The sequence below is a fragment of the Pan paniscus genome, chromosome X (assembly GCF_029289425.2).
Source record: "Pan paniscus chromosome X, NHGRI_mPanPan1-v2.0_pri, whole genome shotgun sequence".
Taxonomy (NCBI): Eukaryota; Metazoa; Chordata; class Mammalia; order Primates; family Hominidae; genus Pan; species Pan paniscus.
Window position 1 is genome coordinate 74,048,545 of NC_073272.2, and position 19,456 is coordinate 74,068,000.

General features: G+C 40.7%; 1 pseudogene; it reads right to left on the bottom strand.

The window, feature by feature from the left end:
- Positions 1–11,419: 11,419 nt before the first annotated feature.
- Positions 11,420–13,967, bottom strand: LOC100979187 (small ribosomal subunit protein eS6-like; annotated as a pseudogene).
- Positions 13,968–19,456: the final 5,489 nt, after the last annotated feature.

Genomic DNA, 19,456 nt, shown 5'->3' on the forward strand with positions numbered 1-19,456 from the left:
GCAGTGAGTTATGATCATGCCACTGCACTCTAGCCTGAATCATAGAGTGAGATCTCATCTTTTAAAAGGGAAAAATAAAAATAGAACCATGTGATCCAGCAATCCTTTTTCTGGATATATACTTGAAAGAAATGAAATCAGTACCTCAATGAGATACCAGCACTCCCATGTTCATTGCAGCACTATTCACAATAGCCAAGATAAGGAATTAACCTGTTTGTCAACAGATGAATGAAGAAAATGTGGTTCATATACACAAGTACTATTTAGCCTTAAAAAAAGAAGGAAATCCTGTCATTTGTGACAATATGGGTGAACCTGGAAGACATTATATTAAGTGAAATAAGCTAGATTTATGTTTGTCTTTCTGTACAAAGACAAATACAACATGATCACCCTGAAATGTGGAATCTAAAAAGTTGAACTTATAGAAATAGGAAGTAGTACAGTGGTTACCAGGCACTGGGCTAGAGGGTATGGTTGGGGAGATGTTGATCAAAAGATACCAAATTTCAGCTAGATAGGAAGAAGAGGTTCAAGAGATCTATTGTACAACATGGTGACCATAGTTAATAACAAGGTATTGTATTATTGAAAGTTGCTAAGAGAGTAAATTTTAAGAGTTCTCACCACAAAAATAAGATAAGTATGTGAGGTAATGAATATGTTAATTATTATGATATAGCCACTCCACAATGTATACATATTTCAAAACAACATGTTGTGCATGATAAACTATACAACTTTTATTCGTCAATTTAAAAAATAAATTAAATTGAAGAAATCAGTGGACTTTGACTAATGCAGATTACCATCCATAATGTGGGTGGGCCTCATCCAATCAGTTGAAGGCCTTAAGAGATCAAAGTCTGACCTCTTTTGAGCAAGAAGGAATTCTACTAACAGATATTGGACTGGAACTGCAACTTGTCCCTGAGGCTCCTGCCTGCCATCCTATCTCATCAAATTTTAGACTTGCCAGTCCTCCAAATCACATGAACCAATTCCTTAAAATAAATCTTTCTTTCTTTCTCCATGCACACACATACACACACATGCATACACATATACATCCTCTTGGTTCTGTTTCTCTGGAGAAACCCTGACCAATATACCTTTCCTAGACAACAGTCAGTATCCAAGGAAGGCAATGTCTACCACATATTACTTGGGCCAAAGCATGTCTAAAAAATCAGGAACAACCACCATCTTGGCAATGCTTCCCTAACCCAACCTCTCACAATATCAACTGCAAGTTTTACACAACCTTAAATGGAAGCAAACTCTATAACAGTTGCATCTCTGGCTGTTCACAGAAAAGAATCATATTTCTTAAGTGTTAAAGCAAAGCCAATTCATGTAAAAAACATATTTGATCCCATGGAGAAATCCAACCTCTCTCTGTATAGAAGCTTATTTACCCAAATTGACCAACTACTTGCTTACAACTATTATAAAAATTGCTGGGTTTACCAAGACCACCATTAACAATGACTTAGAAAATATTTAAGCAAAATGGCCACCCAATGTTACTCCTCTGGGGCACCTTATAAAGCAAATGCCCCAGCTTACAGAAGACAGAAGCAGTAATGAGAAGCCTAGTAGTGAAGCTAAATGTATTGGTATAGTCACATGGCCACCTCCCAAGGGACCACCCCTGAGGCTAATAAAACTGTATAAATGGCCATCCTAGAAAATTTTCCCCTAAAATGAAGGCCATGGTCCTCCACTGAAGCACAGCAATATTGCAATAAACAGGGAAGGGAATGGGCCACATGTGTAATATAATTGACGACTACTTTCCAAATAACTTGATCCATCTGTAAAGATCCCATGTGTGAGTGTTTCACAGTTTAGGATATAATTTTGTGTGCTGCTAAGTTGACAACTTTTGTTTTGAACCATTAAGAGCATCTGTGAAACCTATTCCATGCCCATGGAAACACACTGATGCTATTTACTATTAGCAATCAGCAGGAAATCCAAGTACCAATACACACTAATTTGGGCAAGTAGAAACAGAAAGTTGCCCACCAAACCAAACTTGTATATAGTTTTGGCCACAGCGATACATAAGACAGCAAATCCAACCATGCTGGGCTTGCTTCTACTAACCTGATTTTAGTACATATAGCATAATCCTCTCCCCTGGCCAAGCACCTTTCAAAACCTCACTTAGCAAGATGAACATATTCTATCATTATCCAATGACAACATCCAGAGGGTAATTTCACACAAATGTGAAATGTGAAATGGTGAGCTGAGCTCATAACCAGTTTAGTTGATCTAGGTGCTGAGTGCAAGACAGATAACACACAAGCTTGTCTGACTTTAACATTATAAGCTCCTATTAACACAATCTGGAATTGCACTAAGTCACACAAACTTGCCTTCATAGGTATGCAGATAATACAGGCAGCAGAGGGAACCTGGTGGACCTGTAAGGGAATCAGATGACTTCCCCTGTCACAAGGTTTGCTTGTCTGACCCTGGATGATATATCCCTCACTTGTGTTTGGCTCAAAATTCCAGTAGATTTCTAATGAGTAGCAACCCCCCATCCCACCCCCTTACAAAGTACTTGGCCCTACAAACTATACTAAGTGCAACTCTCCAATGCTACAAATGAGTTTTCCCCACAGTCTCCCTGGTACTAGCGGCAATAGTATTATTAAATCGGGGTGGTGGGGGGTGGGCAGTAGAACAACGTAAGTATAGAGTACCACACAATAATTAAAAGATACACAGACAGTCGTGTCTAAGAAATTATTCACACAAATTAAAGTAGCTCAGGTTGCATGGTAACTTAATGGTCCACGGCTAAGTGTTCAGTCCCTACTAAGACCCCGTAAGGGCCTCATATGGTGTCTCACACTTGTAGTCCGAGCACTTTGGCAGGCTGAAGCAGGAGGATCGCTTGAGGCCAGGAGTTTGAGATCAGCCTGGGCAACACAGTGAGACCTCATCTCTACAAAAGAAAAAATGTAAAAACATTAGCTAGGCATGGTGATGCACACCTGTAGTCTCAGCTACTCAGGAGGCTGAAGCTGGAGGATTGTTTGAGCCTAGGAATTTGAGGTTATATGATCATGCCTCCACTCTCCAGCGTGGGCAACAAAGTGAAACACTGTCTCTCTTTCCTCTCTTTCCCTAAAAAAAAAAAAAAAAAAAAAAAAAAAGCCTACTAGGAAGCCAAAAACTGTTTCTCAAAAATAAAATAGTTATTCAGAAAGGATGGCAGGGCTTTGCTCCAAAATCCTAATGGCCTGAACTTGATTAATCTATAGGGGCCTTACAGAAGCTTCAAACAGCACCTTTACCTGCCACTGACCCTGCAAGTCCCACTAGATCGGCTGGATCAAGTCCCACTAGATCGGCTGGATCAAGTAGCCCACATATCAGAACAGCTTGCGTGGCAGCCAAAAACTTTTGTGGAGCCTTCGCTTGGCTCCACTGGAAACTAGCAGCTTTTTAGGTTACTTGGTAAATGTGTCAGGAGTATCACACCCAAGTGAGAAATTTGTCACCTCCACAATCCAAAGAGGCTCACTAGGCATTGTGCCTCTTTTCTTGGATGTAGTAAGGGCCAGATGCAACAACTTATCCTTCATCTTAGAAGTGATATTTCAACATGCCTCACACCGCTGGACACCTAGAAACTTCACTGAGTTGGAAGTTCCCTGAATTTTTTTCTACCCTCTGACATGCAAATGTCTCACCAATATGTTTACAGTAGTTGCTACTTCTTGTTCACTAGGTCCAGTTTGCATAATATCATCAATGCAATGGACCAGTATGATGGCTTGTGGCAAGAAGAGGTGATCAAGGTCCTTGCAGACTGAATTATGACAGAGGGCCACAGAGTTGACATGCCCATGACATAGGATAGTGAAAGATGTATTGCTGGCTTTGTCAGCTGAAAGTAAACTGATTCTGGTGGTCTTTTTTATTAATAAGTATCAATAGCTACCTACCAGGTAACAGGAGATATATTAATGTGCTCATCAACAAAATCACATCTGGAACAGCAGCTGTAATTGGAGATAAATACCTGGTTAATAGTAATCCACTGTCATTCTCCAAGATTCATCTGCTTTCTGCACAAGTCAAATGGGTGAGTTGAATGGGATGTCGTGGGAATCACTATCTTGCATCTTTCAAGTACTTGATGTTTGTACTAATCTCTGTTATCCCTCTAGGGCTATGGTATTGCTTTTGGTTTACTATTTTCCTATGTAGAAGCAGCTCTAGTGGCTTCCTATTGACCTTTTCTACCATAGTAGACCTCAATCAACAATCAGGAAACCAATGTGCCAACTCTGCCAGTTGCTGAGTATGTCTATTCCAATTATGCATTATGGAGCTTGGACAATAACCACGAAATGGGTTTGGAGATCCACTGGACCCTCTGTGAGACAGAACTGAGCTAAAACTACATTGATCCCCTGACTTTCATAAGCCCCCACTCTAATTGGTGGACTATAGTGACATTTTGGGTCTCTTGGAATGAGTGTCACTTCAGAGCCAGTGTCCAGTAATACCCAAAATGTCTGATTATTTCTTTTTCCCCAATGCATAGCCACTTGATAAATGGCCATAGGTTCCTTTGAGGAAGTCTCTAAAGAAGAGTAACAGTATAAAGTTCTGGCAGTATAACAGGATTCTTCCTCAAGGGCTTCCCCTTCATTCAAGGGGTTGTGGGTCTGTTAACTGGCTGAAGTCTGGGAGTTGGTTGGACAGTGAGTCTATGTTTTGGTGATTCGAGTTAGACATTGTTCACTCAAACTAGAATGCTCCTGCTTATACAGATCAAGGAAGAATTTATATCCATCTATTTCTTTTCTAGGGACATGATGATCAACCAGCCAATGCCAAAGGTCTCCAAAAGTTACACTATTTTGATTATTGCTTTGACTCCCCTGTCCATCACAGCAACCACACTCACCTTGTCTTTGATGATTTAGTTCTGCCATTTGGCCCCTGCTGCCCCAGGATCCGATTGCCTCTATTGCATTCAGGGATCCCAGTTTGGTGGCAGCAGTTCCCACTATAATTTCTGACCTACAGAGAAAAGCAACCACAGAACTCTTCAAAGATGCAGGGGTTCCCCCTCACAAATCTATTTCTCACAACCATGTTGAAAGATGTGTTCTCCCAATGTGGGTGAAGGGATCTTAAACAATAAATTGACTCTAACATTCTAATCTTCCTAAGCCTTTAGATCCCTTCCTTTACAGTATACCAAGACAGTTCTGTCATTTCAACTTCATTTGGTGTAGGCCACTTTTGGTCCATGTTTCAGCCAACCAACCAAACTGTTAGAGCCCTAACACATTGAGCTAAAACATTCAATTCACTATTTCTTCTTAGTGGGCCTATATTAATAAAGTTAGCCTGATTCAACTTCCTATTCCTTCCAAAATTATCCCACACCCTTAATATCCACTTCCACACATATTCCCCAGATTTCTGTCTATATAAACTGAAAAAAAATCTTGCAGTTGTTTTGGTGTGTAGCACACCTTTCAAGGCCTCCTGCAACTTGAGCCGAACTGTATGTCTAGAAGCAAAGAGGGGTTGTGGGTAAGTCCTCATGAAACTCAGCAGTGCCTTGCAAGGAAACTACCTCAAGGAAGGTCACTGCAGGTTCTTCAGGCAAAGCAGGGTTAACCTTTTCAGACAAGACTAGAATGGCTGGCAAAGAAGACTCTGTAGAATTTAGGGGTCTGATGTCCCCAGCTTCATTGGGATCTTCTCATAGTCCCCTACTCCAATTTTCAGGATCCCATCCCTTCCCAACAAATGTCCTCTTTTTAACAGAACTTCTGCATCTTATTCCCCATTCCTCATCCCACATATCTTTACAATTGCCTTGTTCCTGGATGCTAATTTGAAAATATACTACCTGATTCATTATTTTTCCATAAACCTTTGCTTTACTGGCAGAATAGAATCTTAGGTTGTGCTATGGTTTGAATGTGTCCTCTTTGAAATTCAGGTGTTGGAACTTAATGGCAATGTGATGCAGCAAGAAGGCCCTTGCCAGACAATTGAACCTGCCAGCACTTGATCTTGGACTTCCCAGCCTCCAGAACTGTAAGAAAATAAATTTCTGTTCTTTATAAATTACCCAGTTTCAGGTATTCTGTTATAGAAGCACAAATGGACTAAGACAGGTTGTAAGGTGGGATATGGAGGGTACAATGTCCATCTCCAGTCCCCAGTCCTCAAGCACCAACTAGAAAATTTCACAACCACTGGCCAAGTGTTCAGAGGGTTGGTGTCCATGACCAACCCTTTTTCTCTTCTCTCTATGCTATACCTACTTTGCAGTAGCTTGTCTAAAACACACACTCTTAGTAAGCTGGTAGGGGAAAAAAGCCATTTTTCTCAGCCAGCAGATTATAGTTGGTACAGTAAAATTTCATTTTATATTGAGGCCTGATTCTAAAGGGGATTCAAAATTTAAGGGAAAATGACATATAGTCAAAATTATCATTGAAACTCATTTATGAAGGCTCCATGTTAAAGATCTACATAACGCTTATCAGTGAGGTCAGTGTTGGAACAGATCCCTGTTTCTTCAATTAAGCAACAGATTAAGTAGCTGGCTTCTGGTTATGGCCCCTATTGCATGAAAAGTAAATATACTTAAACACTAGTAACACACTCAAGATGATGAAATACATTACAAGAAGCACACAGAAACTGAAATCACCTAATTGAACAGCAGATTCAAGTCTCCCAACCTTCACTCATTCTGAGACATAGACTTACTTAGTGGAATGGTAGGCAGATTCACTCCCATTATTTATATTCTTATTTTCACATGTATGTATGATGTGACTCCACTATCAAGGGGAAGTCACAGGCCCCAAAGGATGCATTTGGGGACAAGGTCAGAAAGAGACTTTCCAGTTGGAATTCTCAAGAAATCAACAGAAAATGGAGATTAGCAAAAGGTAGTCGACCTGGAGGGATGGTGTGTGTTTATTATATTGTTACTTGAGTGTTTTCCATATTTTTATTAAGGAGACTATATGTCTTCTAAGCATAATAAAAAACACCAGGAACTTTACACATTCAATCTGGCTGATTCCGAAGCAGAAACGACTGGAATAGAATTATTTGGGTGGAGGGGGAGCAGGATGTGCAGAGAGTTGTCTTGGTTGGGTTCAACTGGAACAAGGATGAGGTAACTGTTGTGTTGTCATAACAAAAGAAAAGTTTGCACAGAATCTAGAAAAAAAAGAGCCCAAACCCAAGAATTTGTCATTGTTGATCAGCCCTGTACAAGGAAGAGACCATTATATGTAGCAGCCTGAGTCTTGGATCCTAAGGAGGTATATTCTCCTACATAGTGGAAACCTTTCTCAGGCTCCTTCATGCTCTGTAGCAACTATCTGCAAAGATTGTCTAATCCCTTTTGCTCAGAGTCCAACTGCACTTAGCCTCTTCTGATTGCCATAATAACAGCTAACATTTCTTAAGTGTTTGCTATGTTACAGTCCTAGTCATAGTTAGGTTTGACTCAACCCACTAAACAGGTTGCTAGCCATTTTATTTCACTACTTTAACTTCCTCTTGCATTTCATGTTTTTGTTTTTGTTTTTGTTTTTGTTTTTGTTTTGAGACAGTCTCTCTGTTGCCCAGGCTGGAGGTCAGTGACACAATCTTGGCTCACTTCAACATCCACCTCCTGGGTTCAAACAATTCTTGTGTCTCAGCCTCTCAAGTAGCTGGGATTACAGGCGTGTGCCATCATGCCTGGCTAGTTTTTTTGTATTTTTAATAGAAAATGGGGTTTTTAATGGGGTTTCACCATGCTAGCCAGGCTGGTCTTGAACTCCTGGCCTCAAGTGATCTGCCTGCCTCAGCCTCTCAAATTGTGGGGATTACAAGTGTGAGCCACAACACCCATCAGAGTTTAAATCTTTGTTTTCTTCACTCTTAAGGAACTGAAAACTGAGAGCAGTTACTGAGGAAGCAAAGCCCTTTGGGGCTTGTTCTCAGATGCATGCCCTCTGCTTGGCCACTGAGTAAATCCCTTTTGGAGTGACTGTGTATTTCAGGTGACCCATTAAACTAGCCCTCATTTTCTACTTCCATTCTCATAGGGGTGGGATCCTTAAAGTGGATGTGGGTTATAACTGCTGTCCCAACCCTAGGCCTAACTTGATTGGCCCAAGGAGGAGCACCTGACTATTTCGAAGCGCTTTCCAGGAATTTGAAATTTCAGGGGAAACAGAGAGAGAGAGAGAGAGAGAGAGTAAGAGAGTGAGACAGGGAGGAAGGGAGAGATTTTTTTTCCCTGTAGCTGAAGGTTAGAAAGTAAACAATACTGCCTTGGCAGTATGGGCAAGCTATTTTCCCATGCTTTCTAAGGAGCAGAGAAAGCTACTCATCACAGATGATGAAACAAGGAGAAACATAAAAAGAAGAATAAATGATGTTGCCTGTTGTCCGAGTTTCTGAAGACTTTGAAGTTGCCTGTTCTAGTCCATTTCTGAGGTCCAGTAAGTTGCTTAACCTTGGGTTTTGTGACACACCCTAACTTATAATAAATTTCCCTATTTTGCCTGAGGTTACATTGTTTTCTGTTATTTGTAGTTGAAGACTAGTAGTACAGACACCTTATTCAGGTTGATCATTATACCTAAATTTGTGGACCAATTTTCTTTCAATTGTTTTTTATCATTTCATCCAGAACAATGTCCAAGAAAGACCGATATCCTACCTGCTTCAGTCTATTTCCAAGCCATTTCTTTCCACTGGCTGACATGCCACTGTTCAGTTATTACTCTTGCCTGCACCCAAGAGGTTGAGTCAGAGCCAAGCCACAAGTCAGTGCCAGCAAAGTAGCTGCATTTATTTCCATTCTGCAGCAGTAGATAATTTATAGATGTATTTAGGGTGAGTTGACAGGATTTGTGGAAAAAGGGGAAAGATGGGGAGTTCCAGAGTGAACATAGATACCAAATCAGTAGAGGAATGAAACACACTTATCAGACAATCTTTAGAATCTCACCCAGGGAGCTCAAAGAGGATAGAGCAAGGAACACTAGGTCAGTTCTCCAGAAATCAAGTTGCTATGATAGGCAAAATACTTTATGGTGCATAGGTTTGCTTCTGAGGCAGCGAGGGCAGAAATACAACAGAGCTAAAGAGTAAGCAACCAGACAAGATAGGCAGTTCAAGGGAGGGAAATGAGAGAGGAGGAGGTAGGGGGGACTAGATGATAATATGAGAGAAAAGTGAGGTAGAAAGCTCTAGAGATCAACCAGAGCATTCTAAAAGCACCAAGTTAAAAACCAGTTGACTCATTTGGAGGTCAGCCAAACCAGGTAGGGTAGCTGCATATTGTATTGATGTAGCTAGGAGAGTGAAGAGGCAGTGACTTGAGCTTTCCTGATCATTTCTGCAAGACCACACTCCTGCTCCCACACCCTTATCAACATTATTTGGATGAGCTCATTTCTCATTGCCACTGTAGCCCCTTCAACCTACATCAAATGATCCTGCATTCTATCAGAGGTCTCCACTTCCCTTCATCCCTGTTTCCAGGCAGAATATTGAGAGAAACATCTTAATTGTTCTTGCAACTAATATCCATTATTACTTGATGCAAGTTTTCATGTAATTGAAATCCATATTTAATTTGGTCATTTTATCCAGGGCAAAATGTTCTATATATTCCATGAGAAATGCAAGAAAGAGCAGAGGGTCTATTCAGGCTAAATTGTTTGCAAGAAACCCATTTAAGCTAACTAAAATAAAGTGAAGTTTATTCTAAGACTATGAGTGGACTAATAGGTTGGAAGGAATGGTGCAGAAATCTAAGAATAAAAGCTATAACAGAAGCCAGGTGTGGTGTTGCACACCTGTAGTTCCAGCTACTTGGGAGGCTGAGGCCAGAGGATCACTTGAGCCCAGAATTTCCAGGCTGCAGTACGTTATGACTGTGCCACTGCACTCCAGCCTGGGCCACAGAGCGAGACCCTGGCTGGAATAATTCATTCATTCATTCATTCATTCATTCATTAAAAAATAACAGGAATAGACCACACCAAGATTGGAGTAAGGGATATTTTGGGCTTCAAGGTGGCCCTAGAGACTTATAACAGGAGTTTAAGGTCTTCATTATAGTGACTTGGCTAGGTTTTTAATGCATGCTTCTTTCCATTCCACTATCACTTGACTGCCTCTAATTACTCATGATTACTAATAAATCTCCCTGTTCATGGCCTATCATGACTTCTTCAGCCTCAACTATACCTCATGACCTTTTAGCTGTAATAATTCACTATTTGTTTTTGTTGTTGTTGTCATTTTCTGTTTCATATTTTACATTTAAGAAAGAGAGAATCTGATTGGCCCAGCTAATTTGTCAAGCCAGCCCATACAGGCCAGCTTACACCCTTAGAACAGGTCTTTCTTCCTGCCCTACCACAAAAATTTGGCTGTGGTAGGGGGAAGAGGGACAGGCAGAATCATATGGTAGAAAATGTGGCTATGTAGGTGACATCAGCTTTGGGCAAGGACATTTTACTTAGAATAGAGTGTGGGTAAAACTTGTACTTTAACTAATATGTCCATGAAAGAAAATTACAGAGGTCCACAAGAGCCTAAAACGGTGGTATCTAACATGAGATACAAAGAAAGAAAGTGGCTGAGGCACTGGTGCCCACAGCAAAGGAACACTGGGAGTTAATCTAAGCCTGAGAAAGGGCCTCAGATCTATACAGTAGAAAGGCTGGGGCTCCCTTACAGGGATACTTATTGTACATCTACTTTGGGCCAGACACTTTACATTTACTCACGCATTTATCTGGTCTCACATCATCCTTAAAGAGTAATTATTTTTAACCAAATTGTACAAATGAAGAAACTGAAACTGGAAGAATAACAGTGAACTATCTAAACTAATGAACAAATAATTGACAGAGAAAATATATAAGCCTAGGGAGCATAAACTCTATTCTACTTTTATTCCATATAAATTTTAGGATTTTTTTTCTGTTTCTGTTGGAGAATGTCATTGGCATTTTGATAGGGATTGCATTAAAACTGTAGATTGCTTTGGGGTAGTATGGACATTTTAACAATATTGATTCTTTCAATACATGAACATGGAATATCTTTCCATTTCTTTGTGTCCTCTTCAATTTCTTGCATCAAAGTTTCATAGTTTTCATTTTAGAGATCTTTCACTTCTTTGGTTAATTCCGAGGTACTTAATTTTATTTGTAGCTATTGTAAATGAGATTATTTCTTGATTTCTTTTTCAGATTCTTAGCCATTGGCATATAGAAATGCTACTGACTTTTGTATGTTGACTTTGTATCCTGCAACTTTACTGAATTGGTTTATCAGTTCTAATGGTTTTTTGCTGGCATATTTAGGTTGTTCCAAATATAAGATAATATCTAAACAAGGATAATTTGACCTCTTCCTTTCCAACTTGGATGCCTTTATTTCTGTCTTCTCTGATTGCCCTAGATAGGACTTACAGTACGATGTTGAATAACAGTGCTGAAAGGGGGCATCCTTGTCATTTTACAGATCTTAGAGGAAAGACTTTCAATTTTCTCCATTCAGTATACTACCTGTGGTTCCGCTATACATGGCTTTTATTGTGTTGAGGTATGTTTCTTCTATACCCAATTTTTTGAAGGTTTGTACTAATGAAGGGATGCTGAATTATACCAAATGCTCTTTCAGTATTAATTGAAATGATCATATGATTTTTGTCCTTCATTCTGTTGATATGATGTATCACATAGATTGATTTGTGTACATTGAACCACCCTTGCATCCCTGGGATAAATCCCACTTGGTCGTGATGAACTATCTGTTCAATGTGTTGTTGAATTTGGTTTCCTAGTATTTTGTTGATGATTTTTGCATCAATGCTCATCAGAGATATTGACCTGTAGGTTTTGTGGGTTTTTTTGTTTTGTTTTGTTTTTGTTTTTGTTTTTGTGGTGTGTTTTGGTGCCTGATTTTGATATCAGGGTAATACTGACCTCATAGAATGGGTTTGGGAGTATTCCCTCCTCCTCTGTTTTTCAGAATAGTTTGAGTATGATTGGTTTAGTTCTTCTTTAAATGGTAAAATTCAGCAGTGAAACCATTGGGTTCCAGGGTTTGCTTTGCTGGGAGACTTTTTATTATGGTTTTGATTTTGTTCCTTGCTATTGATCTGTTCAGGTTTTGGAATTCTTTCTGATTCAGTATTGGTAGGTTGTATGTGTCTAGGAATTTATCCATTTCTTCTAGGTTCTCAAATTTGTTGGCATATAGTTGCTCATAGTAGCCCATAATGACCCTTTTAATTTCTGCACTATTGATTATAATGTCTTCTTCTTCATCCATGATTTTATTTATTTTGGTCTTCTCTCTCTTTTTTTCTTAGTCTGGCTAAAGGTTTGTCAATTTTATTTATCTTTTCAAAAAACCAACTTTTTGTTTTGTTGATCTTTTGTATTTTTTTGATTTGGTTTCATTTATTTCTGCTCTGATGTTTATTATTTCTTTTCTTCTACTAACTATGGGTTTGGTTTGCTCTTGCTTTTCTAGTTCTTTAAAACGTACCATTAAATTTTTGTTTGAAATTTTCTTTTTTTGGTGTAGGCACTTATAGCTATAAACTTCCCTCTTAGTACTGTTTTTGTCGTGTCCCATATGTTTTGGTATGTCGTGTTTCCATTATGGTTTATTTCAAGAATTTTTTTTCAATTTCTTTCTTAATTTCTTCATTGATCCACTGGTCATTTAGGAGAATAGAGTTTAATTTCCATGTGTTTGCACAGTTTTCAAAATTCCTCTTGCTATTGATTTCTATTTTATTTCATTGTGGTCAGAGAAGATATTTGATATAATTTCATTTTTTTGAATCTGATCTTATTTACTTGTTACTCAAAAAATTTTATTTCTGACTGGATTCAGGCTTAGAAGTAGAAGCTCGCAGAGAAGAAAGTCTGTGTCTCTTTGCAATTTGTTCTTGGTGCTTCTCTTTAGCCTCCTTCATTCTCTTGGCCAAAAGTTTAGCATATTCTGCAGTCTCTTCCTTATTTTTCTTAGTACCCTGCTTCTTCAGAGCAATACGCCACTGTTTGTGTTGCAGGACACATGGATTAACAAGATGCTGAATCTTGGGTGCTTTGGTCCTAGGTTTCTTACATTCTTTGTTTAAGGGCTTTCTTACAACATACTGGCAAACATCATCTTTAGAGAGATTGAGAAATTTGTGGATTCTGCTAGCTCTTTTGGGCCCCAGGCGACGAGGCACCATAGTATCAGTCAGTCCAGGAATATCCAATATCCTTCTCTCCTTTTTTTTTTTTTTACAATAACCAAGATGAGAACGCTCAGACTGGCATCCATGAAATGATTTTCTCTTTCTCTCTCCAGTTATCCTTGGTCTGTAACAGGAATGCCCCTCACTCAGTAGCAGGCGGACACGGCCACGGGTAAAGACACCCTGCTTCATGGGGGAACCTTGTTAGTCGTTTCCACCACTGATTTGGACCACATAACCCTTTCATTCTTCACCCAGAGCATAAGCAGCAACTTCTGTAGCCATACACTTCTCATAAAAAGTATGAAGTTTGCATTCATCATCCACTTCAATGAGTTTCTGGCAGCAAGTGGCTGGGAAGGAGATGTTCAGCTTCATCTTGAAGCAGCTGAACACCTCTGAGGCACCACAGAAAATAGCTATAATTTCAATTTTTAAAAAATATTTTAAGACTGTTTCATGGCCTAACATACAGTCTATCCTTGAGAATGATCCATGTGGTGAGGAGAAGAATGTGTATTCTGCAGCCATTGGATGGAATGTCCTGTAAATATCTATTAGGTCCCTTTGGTCTATAGTACAGATTAAATCCAATATTTCCTTGTTGATTTTCTGTCTGGGAGATCTGTCCAATGCTGAAAGGGGGGTGCTGAAGTCTCCAACTATTATTGTATTGGGACTTATCTCTCTCTTTAGCTCTAATAATATCTGCTTTATATATCTGGGTGCTGCAGTATTGGGTGCATAGGTGTATATATATTTAAAATTGTTACATTCTCTTGCTGAGTTGACCACTTATAGTGACGTTGTTTGTCTCTTCATAAAGTTTTTGTCTTGAAATCTATTGTGTCTGATATAAATATAGCTACTCCTGCTCTTTTTTGGTTTACATTTTAATGTGAACTATGGTATATCTTTTTCTATCCCTTCATTTTCAGACTATGTGTGTCTTTATAGGTGAAGTATGTTTGTTGTAGGCAACAGATCATTAGGTCTTATTTTTTCATCCATTCAGCCACTCTATGTATTTTGATTGGAGATTTTAGTTCATTTACATTTGATGTTATTATTGATAAATAAGGACTTTTGCTATTTGTTTTCTGGTGGTTTTGCAGTCTTCTCTTCCTTCTTTACTTCCTTCCTGTATTCCTTTTAGTGAAGGTGATTTTCTCAGGTGGTCTAATTTTTTGCTTTTTATTTTTAATGTATCTGTAGTATGTTTTTTGATTTGAGGTTACCATGAAGCTTGCCAATAATACCTTGTAACCCATTATTTTAAACTGATGACAACATAACACTAATTGATTAGTGTGAACAAGAATAATTTGACCTCCCCGGGCGCGATGGCTCATGCCTTTAATCCTAGCACTTTGGGAGGCCAAGGCAGGCAGATCATGAGGTCAGGGGATCGAGACCATCCTGGCTAACATGGTGAAACCCCGTCTCTACTAAAAATACAAAAAATTAGCTGGGTGTGGTGGCAGGCGCATGTAGTCCCAGCTACTGGGGAGGCTGAGGCAGGAGAATGGCTTGAACCTGGGAGGCGGAGCTTGCAGTAAGCCGAGATTGCGCCACTGCACTCCAGCCTGGGCGACAGAGCAAGACTCCGTCTCAAAAAAAAAAAAAAAAAAAAGTGTCTCCTCAGAGGTCACATAAGCACTTTTCACTAATTATACTATTTCACTTACTAGGCATCTGTTTTCACCCATTACTGGGTTAAAATATTTGTTAGAGCAACCCCCGCTTTGTGTCATGGGGCCAATCTCTTTGTAATTATTTCTTTCTAGTACAGGAGCTCTTTAAGGGCTGAAACTCGAACTTGTTTAATTCTGTATACCTTTTCCATTCATTATCCCCACATTTACAGAGTGATAAGCACATAGTAGGTACTCAATAAACATTTGTTGAATGAAGGCCAGGTGTGGTGGCTCATGCCTGTAATCCCAGCACTTCGGGAGGCTGAGGCGGGTGGATCCCCTGAGGTCAGGAGTTTGAGACCAGCCTGACCAACATGGAGAAACCCCGTCTCTACTAAAAATACAAAATTAGCTGGGCGTGGTGGCACATGCCTGTAATCCCTAGCTACTAGGGAGGCTGAGGCAGGAGAATCGCTTCAACCTGGGAGGCGGAGGTTGTAGTGAGCCGAGATTGCACCATTGCACTCCAGCCTGGGCAACAAGAGCAAAACTCTGTCTCAAAAAAAAAAATTGTTGAATGAAATGCTTGTTGTTGAATACATGCCATACATTATTTTGGATCCGCAAAAGGCCTCAGCAAATGGTTCATATTGTCAAATTAATGCTAAAACAGATTTTGTGCAGAAAGGAATAAATCAAATCACTGAAGGCTCTTCTATAGCCCTGAGGCTCTGAACTGGACATTAGATTGTTTCCTAGGCTGGAGGGACAGGGACTGTTTTTCTTAGGCCCCTGCCATGCTCTTAGAATGTCAGCTCCATGAGGGCAGGGATTTTTATCCCCAGTATCTATAAGAGTGCCTAACACATAGTAGATGTTTAATAATTGGTTTATCAAGTGAATAAGAAAGTTGACAAAGTGGCCCAAGCCTCTGCCATCTATCTCATTCTTACCCTGTGTTTAAAATGCTGCATTAATGGCTTCTTCCTTAAGTTATTCTCTTTCAAAATACCACTCTTCAAATATGGGTGACTCACTCAATCTTTCACATGTGCATTCTGATTGGTTCTTCACAAAACAACTTCATATCCAGTATCCTTTTGATCTGTATAGCAATTTTCCGAGGTGAGCAGGTCAGGGATCACCATGCCTATTTGCAGAGGGGAAATTGAGGCTCAGAGAGTTGAGATTATTTTGTTCCACATTACTTGACTAGTAGGTGGAAAAGCTAATACTTGAACCCAGGTTTTCTTATCTCCATCCTGAACTTTTTCTACCACAAATGAATTTTTCAGATCATTTAGAGTAGGGGGTACTGGAGGGCTCTGTGGATGGGGACAGAGTGGGAAGGAACGAGGGAGAAAACTACAAACTGGTAGAAGGATGTTAAAGGGAGAGGTAGAGACAGTTGAAGATTAATCTTGTGCTGGATGTGGCTTGTCTGCCTTTTCCCCTGCTCAATGCCTCATGAGTACCTGTTTTGTCATGGAGGCAAAAACAAACCTGTTATCTCAATCAGTAAAACTCCCTCTGGGAGAACACTTCCCAGGCTGGGAGGGGTCAAATTTAGCGGGTACTTGGGAAAGAAACAATATTTCCAGCCCTCTTTGCATTAGAAGATTTAACTTTGGGGGTTGCTGGGTTTTTGTTTCGTGGGTGTGGGGCAGAGGTGGTGGTAAAAATAGCCCTCAGGGCCCTATTAGAAGCAACCAACCAGCAACAAAATTCATGTGTCCGGATATCTGGGGAAGCACCACATGTGTGAAGGGGGTGGGAATGGGTCTCCTGTTTCTCACCCAACTAGGGGAAGTCAAATAGAGCTACCACAATCAGACAACGCTGTCCGGGCATGGTGGCTCACACCCGTAATCCCAGCACTTTGGGAAGCCGAGGCGGGCAGATCACTTGGGGTCAGGAGTTTGAGACCTGCCTGGCCAACATGGTGAAACCCCGTCTCTACTAAAAACACAAAAATTAGCTGGGCCTGGTGGGGTGCACCTGTAATCCCAGCTATTCGGGAGGCAGAGGCAAGAGAATCGCTTGAACCCAGGAGGCGGAGGTTGCAATGAGCTGAGATCGCACCACTGCACTCCAGCTTGGGCAACAGAGCGAGATCCTATATCAAAAAAAAAAAAAAGAATCAGACAACACTAAGTGGTTACAGACCTATTTCCAACACTTTCTATTTGAAGTGCTTCATAAACAAGTCTGGGAAGAAGAGGAAGTCGGGAGGAACTACAGTCCAAAGCTCAGTACTGTTGGGGTTAAGTTTCTGGCCATATTCAATTTGTCCATCCCCCTTTGGAGGGTGGGTTCTGAGTTTGCATATGAGATAATGGACCAGGATGGGGGCATTGGTGACAATTGTCAGTGGTAAAAAAAATAAAGCAAAGGACTTCATGGCCACGACCTCTGGCTGGCAGTGGGTTGCCAACCCCAGACTCTGAAGGGTATTTAACACCTATCAGTCCCCATACTTGAGAGAAGAGAAAATCGAGCCTTTGGACTAGGGCTGCTGAACTTGTGTAGGGCAGGGCTTATGCCTACTGTCCTTCCCTCCTCCACTACAAACTAATCAGCTATTTGCTGAGCTGTTTTACCCACTGGCTTGTGAGCTCCTTTCTGTGTGCCCAGGCACATGATGGGTGCTCCAATAAATTCATGCAAATGAGCCCAGGCTTTGTAAGATGGGGCCTTATAAGTACTTTGGCCCAAAGAGACATGGGAAATCATTCTACCCCACATCTTACCTTGGCCCTCCTAAGCTACAGCTTCTGTACCAGCTCCAATTCACTAAGCAAATAGTTCTTTTCTCCCTCCCCTCCCTTCCTTTCTTCTTTCCTTCCTTCCACTTGTAGTCTGGGTGGTGAAGGAGCTTCCTAAGGCCCTTAGAATTTAATACAGTGAAAGGATTAAAGAGCTAGGAGTCAGTATACTTGGATTTAAGTCCCAGCACTGCCACTGTGATTGACTGAGTGACCTTGAGTGAGTCCCTCACTCTTTGTGGGTCTCTTGGTGTCTTCACCTCAAAATAAAGTGAACTCTGTTGAGTACTTTTCCAATTGTGCTCTTTGGTACCATAGAGTATCATTTCTCAAAGTGTGACACAAGGACATGAGACAACGTTAGGTGTTGCCAGAAGCAAATTTTAAATTACAATAGCTGTGGATATATTTTTAATATGAATGAGAAAAAAATATACCTAAAACATTGTCTGTGATGTTACATAGGATGAGGCTGAATTTATTTAAGAAAAAAGTGAGTCAATTTAAAGAAACATATTAAATATGAACACTGAAGGAACTAAAAATATTTTACCCCAAAACATATTTCTTTGACACATTTTGAGATGGCTGTCAGGGGGCCAGCAAACAGAAGTAGCCCCGCAAAGCTGTCCTTTGTGGGGGAGATTTGCACTTGTAGAGAATCTGCATTGATGCAGCCAGGCCTTCCCTTGTCCAAATCTAGGAAAGACTGAGAGTCTGACACCTTAAAGATCCGAAAGAAACATTTACCATCTGTTCTCTCTGAAGGTTGCTACCTGTGAGGTTTCATCTACACAATGAGACACTTTTGCTAGACAGGCCTCCTCTTCTCTCCCTCCGATAACCTGTCTTGGCATTATAAACTGATTTACCACCATTACCTCTTTTGGCCATTCTCTGGGCCCCATTCTTTCTGTAACCTCAAGATGGTATATAAGCTTCTGCACCCCAGTGGGGGAGTTGGGCAATCACTCTGTGATGCTCCCTGTGTACACGCTAGTAAATCATATGTCTTTCCTCCTATTACCTACCTTTTTTGAGTTGATTTTTCTGCGAGCCTTCAGAGGGCAAAGGGGAAGTTTTCCCTTGGCCCCTACAACAAGCTGGCTGGTAGATACAGATATAAAAATCATATGGGAGCTCTGGGCAGAACTGAAAGTTAGGCAACACTGCTCTAGAATTCTGAAACATCCCTTCAGAGCAGGGTTGAGCCCAGGGCTTCCCAATGCCATGAGTTGCACTTTTTTTTTCTTTTTTTGAGACGGAGTCTCACTTTGTCACCCAAGCTGGAGTGCAGTGGTGCAATCTCGGCTCACTGCAAACTCTGCTTCCCAGGTTCAAGCGATCCTCCTGCCTCAGCCTAGCAAATAGCTAGGATTATAAGCGCGGGGCCACCACACACTTTTAATTTGAAGAAAGAAATTTGTGGCTAAAAAAATATTTGCAGCAGCCATGGTGGCTCATGCCTATAATCCCAGCACTGTGGGATGCCAAGACGGGAGGATCGCATGAGCCCAGGAGGTCAAGGCTGCAGTGAGCCGAGATCGTGCCACTGCACTCCAGCCTGGGTGACACAGCGAGACCCTGTCTCTCTCTCTCTCTCTCTCTCTCACACACACACACATACACACACACACATCCCCTGAAACAAAAGAAATCCCAAAACTTTGGCCCAGGAAATCCTGAAGGTCCCTCCAGTGCTGACATTCTAAGACTCTAAATCACCACAGCACGTCTTGGGTGTTCTTCTGGCC